The sequence below is a fragment of the Salvelinus alpinus genome, chromosome 2 (genome assembly GCF_045679555.1).
Source record: "Salvelinus alpinus chromosome 2, SLU_Salpinus.1, whole genome shotgun sequence".
Taxonomy (NCBI): domain Eukaryota; kingdom Metazoa; phylum Chordata; class Actinopteri; order Salmoniformes; family Salmonidae; genus Salvelinus; species Salvelinus alpinus.
The window spans coordinates 48,819,153-48,839,679 of NC_092087.1; the positions used below are offsets into that span (position 1 = coordinate 48,819,153).

General features: G+C 40.6%; 1 long non-coding RNA gene across 1 annotated transcript; it reads right to left on the minus strand.

The window, feature by feature from the left end:
* Positions 1 to 7,622: 7,622 nt before the first annotated feature.
* Positions 7,623 to 8,462, minus strand: LOC139550981 (uncharacterized). The gene is made up of 4 exons (XR_011670170.1): positions 8,387 to 8,462; positions 8,118 to 8,193; positions 7,796 to 7,836; positions 7,623 to 7,678 (listed from the first exon to the last, which is right to left on the minus strand). It is a non-coding gene; the product is annotated as an uncharacterized lncRNA (long non-coding RNA).
* Between the last annotated feature and the right edge of the window lie 12,065 nt (positions 8,463 to 20,527).

Genomic DNA, 20,527 nt, shown 5'->3' on the forward strand with positions numbered 1-20,527 from the left:
TTCTCCGTTTGAAATGCTCTCTTCTGTAAAACAAAAAAGTAAGCAGAATAAATTGACTTTGACCATTCCCTCATCTTTGTTAGTATTTTACATGATTTGATCTTGATTATTCAAGATAATAAAAAACTATGTGCTGTTGTCTATGTCACCTTTTTCCGGCCATTGGTGAAGATCAAGGTGCTACTTTTCCTTAAATGTTTCTTTCAGTCCATATACAGCGCATTCGGAAAGTATTCAGATACCTTGACTTGTCCACATTTTGTTACGTTAAAGCCTCTCTAAAATGGATTAAATAGTCCCCCCCATTTAATCTACACACATTGCCCCATAATTATAAAGCAAAAACTGAATTTTAGACATAGGTTTTTAGACATAAACACTGAAAATTATATTTAAATAAGTATTCAGACCCATTACTCAGTACTTTGCTGAAACACCTTTGGCAGCAATTACAGCCTCAAGTCTTCTTGGGTATGATGCTACAAGATTGGCACACCTGTATTTGGGGAGTTTCTCCCATTCTTCTCTGCAGAAACTCTCAAGCTCTGTCAGGTTGGATGTGGAGCGTTGCTGCACAGCTATTTTCAGGTCTCTCCAGAGATGTTTGATCGGGTTCAAGTCCAGGTTCTGGCAGGGCCACTCAAGGACATTCAGAGACTTGTCCCAAATCCACTCCTGCGTTGTCTTCGCTGTGTGCTTAGTGCCATTATCCTATTGGAAGGTAAACCTTCGCCCCAGTCTGAGGTCCTGAGTGCTCTGTAGCAGGTTTTCATCAAGGATCTCTCTGTACTTTGCTCTTTTGTTCTTTCTCTCGATCCTGACATGTCTCCCAGTCCCTGCTGCTGAAAACATCCCCACAGCATGATGTTGCCACCACCATGCTTCACCATAGGGATTGTGCAAGGTTTCCTCCAGACTTGATGCTTGGCATTCAGGCCAAAGACTTCAATCTTGGTTTCATCAGACCAGAGAATATTGTTTCTCATGGTCTGAGAGGTCTTAAGGTGCCGTTTGGCAAATTCTAAGCGGGCTGTCATGTGCATTTTACTGAGGTGTGGCTTCCGTCTGGCCACTCTACCATAAAAGGCTGATTGGTGGAGTACTGCAGAGATGGTTGTCCTTCTGGATGGTTCTCCCATCTCCACAGAGGAACTCAGGTGCTCTGTCAGAGTGACCACCGGGTTCTTGGTCACCTCCCGGACGAAGGCCCTTCTCCCCTGATTTTCCCAGAGACAGATAATGCTTACTCCTGGACTAAAAATATTATTCAAAGGACAATTTCCATATTATCTGTATTGTGGTTGGTTCTACTGTGAGGGAGGAATAGTGGCCTACATTCTCCTGCAGCAGTCACAGACAGTCTACAGATCACATACCAACCAGTACATGTATGCTGTCACGTATCCACACCTGCAAACAGGTGCACGAGTGCACACATACACACCACAGTCGGGTGGAAAGTTAGACGAGACTCTTGCCGCATCCTGTCCTTCTGAAACTTCAGTCTATCATATTTCAGAGGCTAGTTGTGTTGAGGAGATTGACAGAAGTACTGTTGAACCAAACCTTTCAACTACTTTACCAGACAATTTTAGCAAGATATAAAAAAACGAATCTAAATTCACCCCCAAAAAACACCAATATGAGAAATGTATTAATGCTTCTGACCATTACAACAAGCATCTCACGAGTGATGAAACCCCACTTCTCATGCTATAATTCCATGGAAATGTTCAGTGTCGTTGTTTACTGCTTATGTATCTGCACCTCTATTATCTTATTAAGCTAATAACTACAGTAGATAGGATAAATATTTCCTCTAATGCACACTGTGGAGAGTCATATGGAGCCACAAAAAGACTGTTTCTTGTTTCTTACATTTTGATGTTGGCAATATATACTGCAGTTGTACATGAAACCTGCATTTTATTGTGCAGTGTAGTTGAAAAGAAAGCCTGAATAAAATATAGTTATTTCCTCTGACAGATAAGCAAATGATTTTAGCTCATGTTAGGAGCAGGAGACATTTACCTCTAATCACATCAGTTGATGGACTTTCTTTGTGGTTTTCCTGTGAGCAGGCTCCTCGTCTTCCTCTCTATATAAAGCATTCTCTCAGTCACAGACACCGTACTTATTATGTAGTTTGTGATAGTCTGTTTCTCTGAAACATGGCGTTATTCACCCCTGATCTGGCTCGTTATCTGTTTTTGATCATCCTCCTTTGCTTCTGAGTTATTCCTCTGATCCAACTATTGCACTAGTATATATACACCGTATACAGCTATATCATTGGTATTGAGTGTCTAATTTGATCATATATCATGTGAATATAGTACACTGAGTATACAAAACATTAAGAACACATGGTCTTTCACCAATTTCATTGGATTTAGGTGAAAAGTAGTGTGAAAAAAGATCAAATACATTTTTCAAATCCAATCATTTTTCCACATTGATTCAACGTAATCACATTGTTTTTTGGTTGAAATGATGTGGAAACAAAGTTGATTCAACCAGTTTTTGCCCAGTGGGTAGTTACTAACATGATGTTACTGGTGCACTTTGACTGATGCCAATCGATACAAATGTTAAACGTTTGTTCTCAAGAATAATATCCCCACCAGCAGCTAATTAGTAGAATCAGGTGTGTTAAATTAGGGTTGGACTTAAAACCCACAGGATGGTAGATCTCCAGGAAGAGGGTTGGGCAGCCCTGCTGTAGAGGGCCTATAAGCTATTTCGCAAGTATGAAACAATCACAGTCAGTAAAGGTGGGGAATTTGTTCTGCAATGTATAGATAGATGCCGATTTCGAACTATTTTAGAATCCAAAGATGAAATAAATAGGCCTAGATTTGAACTCTTCTCAATAAAGGCACATTATATTTAGCTACCTGTTTTGTTTGTTATGAATAAGAGTATCATCATATACTGAGTGTACAAAACATTCCTAATATTGAGTTGCATCCCCTTTTGCCTTCAGGGCAGCCACAATTCGTTGGGGCATGGACTCCACAAGGTGTCAAAAGCGTTCCACAGGGATGCTGCCCCATGTTGACTCCAATGCTTCCCACAGTTGTGTCAAGTTGGCTAGATGTCCGTTTGGTGAGATGTCCATCTCATATGTCCTCTGGAAATTTCTCGCATGGAATAGCCTTCATTTCTCAGAACAAGAATAGACTGACCATTTTGAGCCTGTAATCGAACCCATGAATGCTGATGCTCCAGATACTCAACTAGTCTAAAGAAGGCCAGTTTTATTGCTTCTTTAATCAGAACAACAGTTTTTAGCTATGCTAACATAATTGCAAAAGGTTTTTCTAATGATCAATTACCCTTTTAAATGATAAACTTGGATTAGCTAACACAACGTTTCATTGAAACACAGGAGTGATGGTTGCTGATAATGGGCCTCTGTACGTCTATGTAGATATTCCATAAAGAATCAGCCGTTTCCAGCTACAAATATCATTTACAACATTAACAATGTCTACACTGTATTTCTGATCAATTTCATGTTATTTTAATAGATAAAACATTTGCTTTTCTTTCAAAAACAAGGACATTTCTACGTGACCCCAAACTTTTAAACGGTAGTGTATATCAAGCAAGTATTTTTATATTCCACAGGTATTATCAGATTCACTTTTTCTTCAGATAATTATCAGACTCAAGTAAAAAAAATGCTGGTAAACACACAAATACAAATTCTCACAAAAGTAGTCCACTGGGCCATTACTAGTCCTGTATTAGCGGACCGATATAGATGTCTTCAACGCGGCTAACTACTTCCAGCGGCTATGAAGAGTGATGAATGTGCTGCTAACGAACAAATCACTGTTAATAATTCCACTCGTTCACAGAGACATGCACGATTAGAGCTGAGACAGATCAAAAATATAAGCGTTCTGAGCTTTGATCACCGCTGGGAGCAATATATAGATGTTGACCCATAATTGATTTTCTTTACTGTGTACAAAATATATATTTTTACTATTAAATATGTTTTAAATTAGAGGAAATTACAGAGGTCCAGACCTTGGTGCTCTCCTATGTTTTTACGGCCCTGCGGGGGAAGGGTCTATATTAAAGAATGAATTTGTATTTTCCATAATTTCGTGACTACGATCTTTTCTCATCGCTGGAACTCCCCAACTGGCTCAGGAGAGGCGAAGGTCAAGTCATGTGTCTTTCAAAACATGACCCACCAAGCCGTGCTTCTTAACACCCGCTTGCTTAAACTGGAATCCAGTTGCACCAATGTGTCAGAGTGGATACGAGTGGATACGCAGGCATCTCAAAAAGTACAGCACAAATAAAAATGATAGCCATAGTTTGTCTCATTCACCATCACCCATGTGAATGTGTTCTGCACTTCTTTAAAATGTTCTTACCATATCATTTATATGCAAAATACTGTAGGCCTATTTGTCAAATTGTCTCTTTCTGTCTTGTAGTCTGATACGTGTACAGCTCAATCCCCGACAGACCAGCAAACTCATAGTGAAACCACAACTGTCACTTTCCCTAGCTACAGATCCCAGAATACCCCTCTCATATAATGTCATATGTATGTTCCGCTCAACAAGTTAAATGCTCATCTCTCACAGGATGCTGTATATAGAGCATGTCTTGAGTTTAATGGTCAGACAATAAGTATTTCTGTTAAACACCTACCTATCTCTTACGCCTGTCTCTGTGATTGTATTTTTGGTATTTCTATTTCTCATGGTTTTTATTCTGATAAACTGAGGTGGCTTAATAAGTATATTGGCTTTTTATTAATCTGTTTAGCTAATTCCATTAGGTGTCAGTTAAGCAAACTGTAAAACAACACCAACATCCACCTTACACATAAAAGCAACTGTTGAAGTTGAACCAAACCTCAAATACCTCAGACACATTCAACAGACACTATGGTTACATTTAACATCTTTACCAGACTATTTAGATATGAAAACCCAAACTAAATACAGCCTCTAAAAATACCAACATGAGAAACAAATGAATGCTTCTGACAAGTACTGTAAGCACCTCAAGATGTCAACAGAATTGTGGTGTTGTTGAGTTTCAGAGCCAGACATGGAGTCACAGCCAGAATATTAACTGTTAACTTTTATCAAAGTTGTCACAGTCAAAAAGGCCTCAAATAAAACATATGAATTTACTCTGACAGTGAAGCTAATGCTTTTAGGTTCATTTTATATTTTAGGATCAAAATATAACTACAGAACTTTGACTGATTGACCTTCCCCCAACCTCATGATGTGAGACACTACTTGATAGTTAATGGACTTTGTGGTTTTCCTGCGAGGAAGTTTCTCATCTACCTCTCTATTCAAACCGTTCTCTCAGTCACTGACACCATACTCCTAGTAGTTTGTGAGAGTCGGAGGATCTGTGAAAATGGTGTTGTTCACCCCTGATATGGCTGGTCATCTGTTTTTGGTCATCCTCCTTGTCTGTGAGTTATTCTTCCATTCCAAGTTCTTGTAGTAGTCTACAGCTATAACTGTGGTAAATTGATGTCTCATTTTATCAGTCCATTCTACTTTGATTTGAATATGTAATTTTTTGCCAAGAGGGGTATTGCCGTTGCTACTAAATAACGTGAGCTCAATAAGATGTCTGATCTGAAGTAATAATGTCATGATCTTGTGTGAATAGTTACTAACATTATGATGGTGCGCCAGTCTATCAATCTCTCCAGTGTTAGGTCCAGTGTTGGGTCCAGAACGGTGGGCCTCCAGGGCGGTGTGGTCACCTGCTAATGAGAGTGGCCAGTAGGGGGAGCAGTGCTGCTGTAAGGGGGGCAGAGAGGCCTGCTGCTCCTCCACACTCCATGGCATTCTCCTGCATCAGACACAAGGGGCATCACAGGAGTTTCAGACCATAGAAATGAATTAATACATACACTATATATCTATATGGTTCAGACAATATACAGATGGTCACATATATGATTAATGTCATGTTATTAAACACTCATAAACAGGCGTTCATGTACTTTCTGTGTAATCACAGAATTGTGACGCAGACGCACACACATATCTACATACTGCGTACCTCGGGGTGAAAAGGATGACACGATTCTGGCCGCTTTCTGTCTTTCTGAAACTTCAGCCTATCACATTTCAGAGACTCATTGTGTGCAGAGGGGTTAAGGATAGAAATACTGATGAACCACACCTCAGATACATTTAACTGATACTGTGGTGACCATTTCTGAAACATCATTCTAGCATGATGAGAAAACCAAACCGTAATGCACGCTTCATAAATAGCTACATGTATGAGATATGGATTAATACCTCTGACAATGAAGAAGCTATTCACATTCACAGGAAACTAAAGTCTAAGTTCAGAGTTTACTTACAGTTAACTTACAAAACCCATTTACTTACAAAACATTTATACTAAAAAACACACAAAAGCTTTGCACTAAAAATCCACTCAAACACCTCAAACTTATTGAGGGTTAGTAAATTATATACATAATCTCGATGGGATCCATGGAAACCAGGGTTGCAGAGCTGCAGTCAGACTTGTTGTCCACGACGACCATGAAGAGATTACTGCTGGGAATCTGCTGAATTACAAAAGATCTGAGGAGGGAGAGAGAGAGAAAGAGAGAAATAGAAAGAGAGTTGAGTTGATTCAGTTGATACTTTTAACATAAGGCTAGGTCCCTATTTTCTCCACTTCCTGTCCTACATTATTTTAACATTTCTACAAACTTCCAAGTGTCTTCTTTCCAATGGTACAATTATATGCGTATTCTGGCTTCAGGGCCTGAACAACAGGCAGTTTACTTTGGGCACCAAAGGATTACTATCTTGGCACGTTGAACGAGTGGATTACTCAAATCGATGGCGCCAACAAAATACTTTTTGGGATATAAAGAAGGATTTTATCTAACAAAACGACACTACATGTTATAGCTGGGACCTTTTGGATGACAAATCAGAGGAAGATTTTCAAAAAGTATGTGAATATTTAATCGCTATTTGTGAATTTATGAAACCTGTGCCGGTGGAAAAATATTTTGATGTGGGGCGCCGTCCTCAAACAATCATATGGCAGGCTTTCGCTGTAAAGCCTACTGTAAATCGGACACTGCAGTTAGATTAACAGGAATTTAAGCTTTCAACCGATATAAGACGATTGTATGTACCCAAATGTTTAATATCCATAATTTTATGATTTTTTATTTGAATTGCATATCCTCCAGTTTCACCAGAAGTTGTCCCGCTAGCGGGACGCCTATCCCAGACCTAACGCATGAAATTACCCTGTATTGTGTATACACCATCAACACACAGGTTAAGTGAGTTTATCGGTGCCTAATACACAGGTAAGGTAACTGTGTTACAAGTACCTGGCACAGCCCTCACAGTCGATGTTTCCCGTGGTCTCTTTGATGGTACGCTCAGAGACGAAGGCAGGGTACTCCGTGTCACATGGCACCATCATGGTCTTTCCCCTTGACCTTTGGGCTGGAAATGGGACATGTAAATCTTAACATAATAAAAACACGAACGACTCACACACACACATGCATGTGTGCCTGCACCCACACACACACACACACCTCAAGGTATATTCTTGCACACACTGACCTTTGACTGAGAGATCAACATGCCACCAGCTGTAAAGGTTGAACTCCAGCAGGAAACTGATAAGGAAAACACAAACATACATTGATATAATAATACAATAATATGTACCATGGTTGATAATCAGTGCATCTCATTATTTTATCGTATCACGGTGATTATTTTATTATTCTCACATGACAAGTTTGGTCAGGAGCCATTTCACGATGGAGAAGGGCTGGGAGAGAAGACATTAAATAATTAGCATTGACTGGATGTATGTAAGTCTGATGAGTAGTTTAGGGACAGTATGTACATGTGATAATATTTAGAGACAGTACTTACAAGTGATAATATTTAGGAAAGGTACTTACATGTGATAATATTTAGGGAGAGTACTTACAAGTGATACTATTTAGGGGCAGTACTTACATGTGACAATACTTAGGGACAGTACTTATATGTGACAATATTTAGGGGCAGTACTTACATGTGATAATATTTAGGGGCAGTACTTACATGTGATAGAGAGCGTGCGCTGTCACTGCTGCCAGCATACTCTCTACAGAGAGCCTGGTAGTCATACAGAGTGATCCTAGAGAGAAGAGAAAATAGACCATTCATTGTGTGTGTGTGTGTGTGTGTGTGTGTGTGTGTGTGTGTGTGTGTGTGTGTGTGTGTGTGTGTGTGTGTGTGTGTGTGTGTGTGTGTGTGTGTGTGTGTGTGTGTGTGTGTGTGTGTGTGTGTGTGTGTTCAGGGTATGACTGTAACATGATTTCTCCTCTAACCTTTTGAAGGAGCCCATGAGAAGCAGCTTGTTCATAACAGCACTCTCCACCTCTCCAAAGAACAGCCCCGTCTGAGGAAGAAGATGTTTATTTAAATGTAAATACTAGGAACCAGGGGAGCTACAGGACACACACGTCTAGTATATTATTAATGGTACCTGAGAGTTGTCCTCTGTGACCAGAATAAATCCGTTGTTGTCTATAAGGTAACACTTGATGTCCTGGATTTTAAAATGTATTAAAGAGTTTCTTCACGTCTTCAAAGGAGGCTTAATATCGTTTAAAACATTACAGTTACAAGCCTATAACAGGTACAGTAGCTCTCTATGTCAGGGAGAAGTTAAGGGAGAATATAGGGGCTTTTCAGGGAGCTTACAAGCAACAATAGGCGACTTCCTGTCATCCAGCAGTTGTATGGCAGTGCTGGCCCAAACCACACTCTTATTCTCATTTCCTGGAGTAAAACAGGAACACAGAGAAGCACCGATATTAGCCTCAATCAACAAATGTTGTGTAAATGGAAAATAACAAATCCTACTATTTCAAAAGATCTTATAAAATACACTATATATTCCATTCCACCCTCAGCACCTCAGCATAATTAATCACAACTGGAAAACCAAGTCACAGAAACAGAAGGGAATACTCCTTTTCTAGCCAAAAGATGGCGTCATTCCCACAGATTTCAGCAGGCAATAGCAACCCACAGCACTACACTCAGTGATGGAATCCCATCAGTAGCCTACAACCAGGGTGTTTGAAGTGATTCTGACACAGAGAGAGTGATGTGTTCTTATGAAAATAAACAGTTCTGGTACTAGATCTACAGAACCTCTGGGGACAGGGATTGTTGGAGGAGGTTACAGTATTAAACAGGGGAGGTGATAGTAAAGGAGGGATATTTTACAACAGACTAAGGGATGAGAGCAGTTAGAGGAAGGAAGAGGCTGATAGACAACAGGGAACAACAGTGTGATCCTGATCCTCTCCGTCCCTCAGTGGGAAGAAAGTGGGGCACATTAATTACAGACAGCAGTAAGAGAGATGAGCTGTACAACACAACTCAGCTTCTCTAATATACAGTAACTCACTCTCCCTAACTTGTGATTGAGTGTCATCTGCAGCCTATTTTCCACCCCCACACCCCACTCAATAGATCTCTTTAGTTAACCCTGTGTACTGTATCTCTGTGGGTTACCATGGTGATTCAATGTGTCTCTGATAGGTTTTACCATGACGATTCGGTGAATCTGTGTCTCTGATATAGGGTGTAGTTAGCCTCTTCGCTCAGTGAGACTTGTACACATTAATCTAGTCTCCTGTCACTGCAGGCGACATCCCGTACCCCGAAAACATATTTATCAGCCCCTCTGATTTACCTATTTCCGTGAAACGTTTCCCGTCACAAGGCAAATCTGTACCAGATGTCATGGTAATTTGTCGTATGGTTACTTCGTGAATATGAACTCTTCATGGCCAGAAAAGGTGAGCAATTGATTATGCAATGGTTATGATATATTTATATATTACGTTTATAAATTAATATTCTGCCCTACCAAGCAAAAAGGCAGTAACTACTCACAGCGTGGAACTGAGAAAAATGTCTTCCAAGTTTAATTGTCCAGCCAAATGAATTCTGGGGAGATCATTTGAGATGTGGTGATCTGTTGCCTTACTATTAGTTAATATTTTATGCATGTTGACCCTGACCTCTGACATGACCTTTGACCCTTAAACAGCAGTTACTGCCTTCTTCCTTGGCATGATATGTTGCAAATGGCAGGGTAATACCAAAGCAAAGAGCAGTGTCTGCAATTTTCTTTTGTTAGTTTACTATTCTTCTCATGTATGTTATTAATAAAAGAGCAGTGTAATTACTGACAGTGAAGCGGAGTTCAAACTGTATTATTCATGTGACTTCCACTAAGATACCAGTTGTATTTACATGGAGATGTAGGTTCTGCGTCAGTCACATTACATACTGTGTTTTACAACTAGCCCATGTCTTGTTATAAGAATACATGTGAAAAGCAGCACTGCAATTGTTTGAATTACATTAAATGGTTACCTATCTTGTAATATATAATGATGCATTGGAACATGGTAGAAGTATGACATAGGTTAATACTAATTATAAAAAATTACCATGAGGTTGCAAAGTAAATGATTTGTATAAACTACCTGTAAAAGTTTTAGAACACCTACTCATTTATGGGTTTTTCTTTCTTTTTACTATTTTCTACATTGTAGAATAATAGTGAAGACATCAAAACTATGAAATAACACATATGGAATCATGTAGTAACCAAAAAAGTGTTAAACAAATCAAAATATATTTTATATTTGAGATTCTTCAAATAGCCACCCTTTGCCTTGATGACAGCTTTGCACACTCTTGGCATTCTTTCAACCAGCTTCACCTGGAATGCTTTTCTAACAGTCTTGAAGGAGTTCCCACATATGCTGAGCACTTGTTGGCTGCTTTTCCTTCACTCTGTGGTTCGACTCATCATTGGTTAGAGCGTTGAGCCAGTAATCGAAAGGTTGCTAGATCAAATCCCCGAGCTGAGAAGGTAAAAATCTGTCGTTCTGCCCCTGAACAAGGCAGTTAACCCACTGTTCCTAGGCTGTCATTGTAAATAAGAAATTGTTATTAACTGACTTGCCTAGTTAAATAAAGGTAAAATAAAAAATGTAAATAAATGTCAAAGTGGAATTATGTCAGCAAAAATAAAGTGTCAATGAGTATTCAACACCTTTGTTATGGAAATCCAAAATAAGTTCAGAAGTAAAATATTGCTAAACAAGTCGCATAATACTTTGCATGTACTCACTCTGTGTGCAATAATAGTGTTTAACATTATTTTTTAATGACTACCTGATCTCTGTACCCCACACTTGCAATTATCTGTAAAGTTGGTCAGTCGCGTTGTGAATTTCAAACACAGATTCAACCAACAATACCAGGGAGGTTGTCTAATGCCTCACAAAGGACAGTTATTGGTAAAATTACACAATTACACTTTGGATGGTGTATCAATATAAACAGTCACAACAAAGATACTGGCATCATTCCTAACTTAGCTGCCGGAGAGGAAGAAACTCGCTCAGAGATTTTACCATGAGGCCAATGGTGACTTTAAAACAGTTAGAGTTTAATGACGCGCAGCCGCACCTTCTCCACGCTGCTATTCGTCATCCTCCTCGCTTTCCTGTGGAAGAACTGGGAGGTCATCTCGCAGTAACTGGATGGCTTCCTGATGTCCCTGATTTGACCTACAGGGGTGGGGCTCTCTCAATGAGTGAGGAAGGGAGGCGACGGCGGGCTGGGGCTCCCTGAACAATGAGGGACAGAGGCGGGGCCTGGTGTGAGGGGCGGGGGATGACTGACTAACAAACCCGTACTCTGCCTCTGATGCATGTGGTGGAGCCAGGCCAGCACAAAGGGTGGGCTTAGCGGAAAGGAGGAGGATGATGAGCCAGTGAAATTGTTTACAAGTGGAAGACATTTTCTTGCTTTAGAATTGATTCAAGTGGTACTGAATTTGTTTCTTCTTGTTATTGTAGTCCTTAATGCAGATGCTTGAGGTCTTTCTCTTGTGGCAGGATTGGGAAGGTTAACAGCTGGCATGTTGATGATCCACATGGCTAGTGACTTTACCCTTTTTTTGCACTCCTTTTCTCTCCACCCAAAATCTCTCTTCCTTTTCTCTCTTTAACCCTAAAATCTCTCCTTTCTCCCTTTTCTTACTACCAATATGTTCTCTTCCGTGTTTGTCTTCCTCTGCCCCTCTTCTCAATCACCCCAGTCTTTGCCCATTTCACCAAATCGCTCTTCTTTCTGGGAGGAATGATGTGACTAGCTACAGTGCACTGCTATGGACAAAATCTAATTTATCACTGGATCAAGCAAGTGATGGGTTCTTGACTTAATTCTATTGGATGAGCTAAACGCGACGTTGGGCCTGATTGGATCAGGACTGAGTCGGAATATTCTCAGCTTGAAGCCCCGCACTCTTGGCCTGGCCTGTTGGATCTGCCCCTGCTGAGACTATAAACTAATCTATAAACTGAATGAACATACTTGAAGAGCTGTGAAACTGCTCAGTCTTTCAGTGCTTCCGTACTGTTTCTATTAGTGTCAATGAAATATACACTTAATTTTTTTTTAAACAAATAAACATGCAGTTTTAAAAATGAAGGATTGAGTCAACACACCCAGTTTCTATTTCAACCTCATGTTTTTGATGTGTAGAAAATATTGCCTATATTGACAAGCTAGTCGAGCTCTAACAATGTCCTCAAAGATGGAAGGCAGGCGAGACCTTTCTAGCCAATGGGGCAGAAGGTAGCCAGCTAATTAGCTAAGTTACTAGTCATTTAGTCATTGTTAGCCACTGCTAGCGGCATTTACCCTCTGCTCAGGTACCAGCCATTTTTTTTAGCCTGGATAAAACCTGCCAGCCTCGGACTGTTTTTCTCCACTACAACACCAGATTCCTGCCGTAAACTCCTGGACCATTGATCATCACAGCTAGCTATCTTCAACTGAGTGACCCAGCCCTGAAGCTAGCCCTGAGCCAGGCACATCTCCCGGCTAGCAAACGAAATTCCCACAACTACAATACCTCTTTCGCCATCTGGCCCGGTCCCTTCGTCGACACGGCGCCCCGCGTACCACCACGACTGGTCTGCAGACGTAATTCCATCAGCTGTGCCTTCAACCGGCCTTTGGCGGACGACGGAGCAGACGTTTCTACTTACCACGGACTGCTAACTTTAAACACCATGTCTCCCGCGTGCTAGCGCCCTTCAAAGGGGATGACACTCTAGACCCAAACTGTTACAGACCTATATCCATCCTGCCCTGCCTTTCTAAAGTCTTTGAACGCCAAGTTAATAAACAGATCACTGACCATTTCGAATCCCACCGTACCTTCTCCGCTGTGCAATACGGTTTCCGAGCTGGTCACGGGTGCACCTCAGCCACGCTCAAGGTACTGAACAATATCATAACCGTCATCGATAAAAGACAGTACTGTGCAGCCGTCTTCATCGACCTGGCCAAGGCTTTCGACTCTGTCAATCACCGTATTCTTATTGGCAGACTCAATAGCCTTGGTTTCTCAAATGACTGCCTCGCCTGGTTTACCAACTACTTCGCAGGTACAGTTCAGAGGGTAAAATCGGAGGGCCTGTTGTCCGGACCTCTGGCAGTCTCTTTTGGGGTACCACAGGGTTCAATTCTCGGGCCGACTCTTTTCTCTGTATATATCAACGATGTCGCTCTTGCTGTGGTTGATTCCCTGATCCACCTCTACGCAGACGACACCATTCTGCTTACATCTGGCCCGTCTTTGGACACTGTGTTAACTAACCTCCAAACGAGCTTCAATGCCATACAACACTCCTTCCGTGGCCTCCAACTGCTGTTAAACGCTAGCAAAACCAAATGCATGCTTTTCAACCGTTCGCTGCCCGCACCCGCCCGCCTGACTAGCATCACTACTCTGGACGGTTCTGCCTAGAATACGTGGACAACTACAAATACCTAGGTGTCTGGCTAGACTGTAAACTCTCCTTCCAGACTCATATCAAACATCTCCAATCCAAAATCAAATCTAGAATCAACTTTCTATTTCGCAACAAAGCCTCCTTCACTCACACCGCCAAACTTACCCTAGTAAAACTGACTATCCTACCGATCCTCGACTTTGGCGATGTCATCTACAAAATAGCTTCCAATACTCTGCTCAGCAAATTGGATGCAGTCTATCACAGTGCCATCCGTTTTGTTACCAAAGTGCCTTATACCACCCACCACTGCGACCTGTATGCTCTAGTCGGCTGGCCCTCGCTACATATTCGTCGCCAGACCCACTGGCTCCAGGTCATCTACAAGTCTATGCTAGATAAAGCTCCGCCTTATCTCAGCTCACTGGTCACGATAACAACACCCACCCGTAGCACGCGCTCCAGCAGGTATATCTCACTGGTCATCCCCAAAGCCAACACCTGCTTTGGACACCTTTCCTTCCAGTTCTCTGCTGCCAGTGACTGGAACAAATTGCAAAAATCGCTGAAGCTGGAGACTTACATTTCCCTCACTAACTTTAAACATCAGATATCTGAGCAGCTAACCGATCGCTGCAGCTATACAAAGTCCATCTGTAAATAGCCCACTACCTACCTCATCCCCATATTGTTTTTATTTACTTTGCTGCTCTTTTGCACACCAATATCACTACCTACACACCATCACCTGCTCATCATCATCTGCTCATCTATCACTCCAGTGTTAATCTGCTAAATTGTAATTACTCTGCTACTATGGCCTATTTATTGTCATACCTCCTCATGCCATTTGCACACACTGTATATAGACTTTCTTTTTTTCTATTATGTTATTGACCTTATGCTTGTTTATTCCATGTGTAACTGTGTTGTTTCTGTTGCACTACTTTGCTTTATCTTGGCCAGGTCGCAGTTGTAAATGAGAACATGTTCTCAACTACCTTACCTGGTTAAATAAAGGTGATATTAAAATGAAAAAAGATAGGTGACAGCTTCAATTGCGTTGCCTATGCTCTCTTCCCGTGTATCCTTGTTCAAATCCAGGCCTTGAGGTCCACAGCATTAATGATTTATTTTTCTCCTTAGGGGTGGTTGAGTAAAAGCTGGTTAAACTTCCAGGGAATAAAGAACCAGGAGCACCAGTGGACAGCAATGTTCTGGTTTGGGTACCTTTGAATATCAAACTGAAGACCCAATTAGTTCTTGCACCCCCTTGTGGACAAACTGAAATGGTACAACATGTTGCATTGCACCATTGTGGGCACTGACCCATAACAGAAAAGTTTTGAATAATTTCCCATAGCTTCATAGTTATGGGAAATGTTTATTTTGAGATGGTTAGTTCTAACTCTATAGATAGACTGCTACCACAAACCAGCAGCATCAAAAATTCCATGGTGGAGAGAACAGCGAAAGACCAGTATCAGGGCCGTCCCTCAGGAGACTGGTACCAAGATGTCATGTCCAGTGTGTTCCAGGCTCAGATGGAACTCAACTATCTGCACACTCACTGTACCAGATTTTCCCAACGAATCGTGCCGTGGTCATCAACCTATGATGGATGAACAACAAAGTCCTGACTGTATAGAAAACAACTTAACCATCAATATTTTCCAGGAACCGGGAAGTCACTGTACTAGTGATACAATTCATCTGGCAGAAGAGGGTACTGATTAAGCAGGTGCAAGAAACAAGAACTTAACAGCTTTTTATTTATATATATATATAAACTTGCATCAGTGAATCATTAAACATCTTTACAAACCCCTAGCTACCACCAACACTTATCTACAGGAAAAGTGGAGATTACATTTTACAGCAGCTAGGTCTACACTTAAATGCCACAAACAAGTAGTACAAAAAACTGCTTTATTTAAAAACATATAAAGTGAATAAAAGGAGTGCAGTCACTCTGCTGCTGCCCCCCTTGCCTCATTTCCCTGTGGTTTTAGCTTCAGGAGCAGCAGTGTCCCCTTCATCACCCTCTGCAGGCTTCTGGAAAGCTTTGGCCTTTGCACCCTTCTTGGCTGCCACTTCACCCTTGGTAGTCTTCTGTGCTTTGGGTTGATCCTCAGCTGTCCCCTCTTCCCCATTGTCTTCTTCGACTTGGGCTTCTTAGCAGGGGCCACCTTGGAAGCAGATGCTTTTGCGGACTTCCTGAGTTTCGCATCCTGAAAGATGAAAATGACAGGTTTGCAATGCTGCTGGTTTGTGGTAGCATTTACCATTTGAGATTCAATTTAACCATGGTAAAGCCCAATTAGGGAACAGTACCAATGACAAAAGTGTAAAAAAAGTCCCTATACACCAAAACCACTTGAACAATGCCAATAGTCAGAACATAACTGAAACCACACTTGCCTCTGAAGGTTTCTCCTTCTGCTTTTTGGCTGTAGCCTTTTTCTTCTCAGCTTCTAGAAACAAGAGTTAGTGATGTGTGTGTATACATGCAATCATGGACACAATGAGGAGAAGTGAGATACCCATACAAGTCATTGAATGAGCAATGTTAAATGTCCTCCATTGCAATGGGTGTAACTCAATAACAATGATCCCATACAATTGGGCAGATTATAGGGTGATGTCTAAATCCTAGGAATGATGAGCACAATCAATTCAGTGGATTCAGTTTACCGGCTTCCTTGTCCTTAGTCTTCTTGGCTCCAACCTTGGCAGCCTTTGGACCCGTCTCCACATTGGGATCAGTGTTCTCAGTGGCCTTTGGCTTGGGCTCCTTGACCCTACCCCTGACTGCAAGCTGGTAAGGGAGAGTGATCACACGTTGAGCTACATTATATTAAACAGCAAGCCCATGTTCAATATGTTTGTCATATAATGTTGACTTTTCTAATAAACACACCACTTTATATTCAAAACTGGTACCATGAAGTTTGGCTCATTTGGCAAGTAAGCTACTATCACATTCAGAAAATAAAGTCCATTCACCTTGGATCACATTTTTCTTGATTTAATTACTTGGGTTAACAAAGCCTAGTTGCCACAAGGAGCCTATTAAAAGTAACTGTCCAGTGGATATCTCACTTTAAAAAAAAGTATGTTCTGTTACTTCGTACCCAAATAATGTTGATGCCTGAGCTCTGAGGCATGCGTTGAAATTGCAGAGTGCTGACGCCCGTATAACTTTATCAGAAGCACGTGGTCAATGACGTCCAAAGCTTTGTTTTATCGAACAACCACCTGATTGGTAGAAGACAAAAAGGCTACACTGCACACACTCTATGGGGTGTGGGACATAATCTATAATAATTTGGCTGCTCTAAATCCTTTATACCAGCAGGTGTCACTAGTGTGAACTTGATCAAAGCCTTGAGTAATTAACCTATTTCAGACAATTAGCTGGAAAATCTCAATGCTCCAGGAAGCTTTGTTTCCCCATCACTAATCCTATTCTCGTATTTGTAGCCAAAGCATAACTTGATAAAACAAACAACAACAAAACATCTAAACTTGCAACACAAAACAGACAATTTCCATAATGCTTGCCATTTCCTCATTGAACATTATATCATGTTGGCTCACTGGCTGAGCTGGCCAATCAGCAGTATACTTGATTTAATATTTTTTTATACAGGTATATGCCCACACCATTCTGTTGTTGGGGTACGTCCAGGGCCTGATTAACAAAGGGGCTTCCCGGGGCTGACGCGGTTTACCTGAACAGGCGCTGACATTTAGGTACCAGTTAGAGTATTCAAGGTAAACTGATCAGTCCGAGTAGTGTGAACTCGCTTCTTCTTCTCTCCTCCGTTCCTTCCTTCCATCCTTTCCTTTACTTTACTGAGCTTATCAGTTTACCTTCACAGCTCTGGCATATTATTAAACATGACTCACCAAACATAAATGAAATGAAATATGAAAACCCTTCTACATTTTAGAGATGGTCAAACTCTCAACCACAAATGCAGGGTTTTTGTAGTTGAACTTTGTGCAGCAGTCAAAAACTTAAAACAGAAGTCGAAGATAAATATTTTTCTCAGACAGACAAGTTAGGTTGTTGGTTATAAAAATCGAATTGTCGGCAGTAATGATACAAAATAAAATCTGTTAAAGACAGATAGCTTGAGAACCTAAAAATAATTACAGATAAATGATTCTGAATGTTCAGCCTCCTTGTCCTCTGCAACATGACATTAGCCCACAGTTGCTATATGAGACATCTGTGGTTTTCCTGTGAACAAGCCCCACATCTACATTTCTATTGAAACATGTATTCTTTGTCCCAGTCACTGCCAACATCTTCTGTGAAGTCAGACTAACAGTATGTACGTATCTCTCTAAATAATTACGTTGTTCATCCCTGATATGGCTGGTCATCTGTTTTTGCTCATCCTCCTTTTCGGTGAGTTATTTTTCCGCTCCATCTGTTTGTGCTACAGGATATTTCATTCTTCTTTCCCCTCTTTTAGTCTTTTACTTTAGGAACTCTTAATATTTCAACATGTTATGGTTATAATAAGTGTGTCTTATTCCACTGATCATCCTATTGATTTATATTTCTCTGTCATTATTTTACATTTTGTTCAGATAAGAATGACCACTGCTTGATAACATGGCTGTGAATGCATTATAGACTGTTCCGCTTCGCCAACTTGTGTAAAGTGTTCCCATCTCATGTTTTCTTATTTTTCATAATGGCAAAAAGAGCATGATAATGACCCATTTTGTTATGTCCAGATACCTTCCAGTACATCAAAGCCAAAGGTCAGTATCATTATTATGAATTTAAAGCTTCAATATGTAACTTTTTGGGCTACCAGACAAAACAACGGGTTACCAAAATATTCAAATAATAATTGACTTATTTTCAATAAAAACGTTATTTCGATGAATTCATCCATAAGATTTCATCCTTCCACGAGATGCTGTATACACTGGGTATACAAAACATTAACATGACATAGACTGACCAGGCAAATCCAGGTGAAAGCTATGATCCCTTATTGATGTCACTTGTTAAAGCCACTTAAATCAGTAAATAGATGAAGGCGAGGAGACATGTTGAAGACATGGATTGTGTATGTGTGCCATTCAGAGGGGGAAAGGGCAAGACAACATATTTAAGTGCCTTTGAACGGGGTATGGTAGAAGGTGCCAGAACTGTAACAGTACTGGGTTTTTCACGCTCAACAGTTTCCTGTGTGTATCAAGAATGATCCACCACCTTAAGGCCAACTTGACACAACTGTGGAAAGGATTGGAGTCAACATGGGTCAGCATCCCCATGGAATGAGACAGACAGCAAGATTAATACAAATCTCTGCTGTTGAAAACCAAATGCTAGTCTAAAATAAATGGAATATAATATCTAAATGCTTTTTACAGTGGAGATCAAGTTTATAAATTGCCTGGCTGGGCTGATGAGATAGTGGATTGAGCAGTCAAATGGAATAGTGCATAGACTATTTTTTGTGTTTGCAAACGTTGCTCGCATCGCTCTCGTGCGGCAACGTTTACAAACACAAAAAATTGTCTATTCACTATTCCATTTGACTGCTCAATCCACTATGGTGACAGAACAGAACGCCAACAATAAAAGCCTCTATTTACATGTTGCTTATGAGTGAATTTCACACTACTTTTGAATTATAATTGGAGTTTAAGGCTCGTATGAATGTCCTGCTTAATATAATGTTTGTGTCATCATTGCAAATCAACTACATTATACTTAAATTACTTCAACTTCATCCAGTAAAATGTCTCTTTGGGCTATCTTTTGCGACAGCCTATTGCTATGTCAGTGAGCGTTAGCATTCTAGCTAACAACTTGCTGCATCCAAAATAGTTATTTTACAAAGATCACAACCATATATAATCTTAGTGACTGTTCAAGCAAGAATCAACACATCATTGTCAGCGTACGAGAGCCCCCAAAAAGTTATTTTGTTTAGAAGTTAAAAAAAAATCTAGGCTTTCTTACTGCAGTCAAGAGTCACGTGCATCTGTACGTGATGTCAGTGTGTCGTTCACTGGAAAGTATGGAACACCATTTGGGTCTTTGCATTTCAAACAAGATACACGTGAAATAACACTGTTTGATGTGTCAAATAACACTATTTGAAGCGTAAAATCAGCTTGTTGACCAATCAGGACCTGGATATGACTGTACGTCACATAATCATTTAACACGTTTGTTACTTTTTTACGTAGTTTTTACAGATTGATTACACTATCACATGTATTTCATATGTCACAGCGATTCACCGATATGTATGATGCTAGTAAAGTTTTTCGTCTGGCGCACCTGCAGCACAAGCGCAGACACACTTCCCCAAGCTCTGGGACAGTTCTGGTCAGAAAAATCCACTTCTTCCGTTGTTTGGCTGTGCCCAAATAGCAACGTCCCAAAATGAGCATTTGTCCTGGTGGAAGGATGAAAATAAAACACAATAATAGGTCTTTAATGAAAGACATGTCCTTAATCTTTTGTTTAAATGTTGGCAACCGTTTTACAAAATCAAAATGCCCATCGAACCCGAGGATTATTGTGTGATAACTCCCCCCTAAGGGCTGTTCCTGGCACGTTCTCATTGTTTATTGCTTAAATAG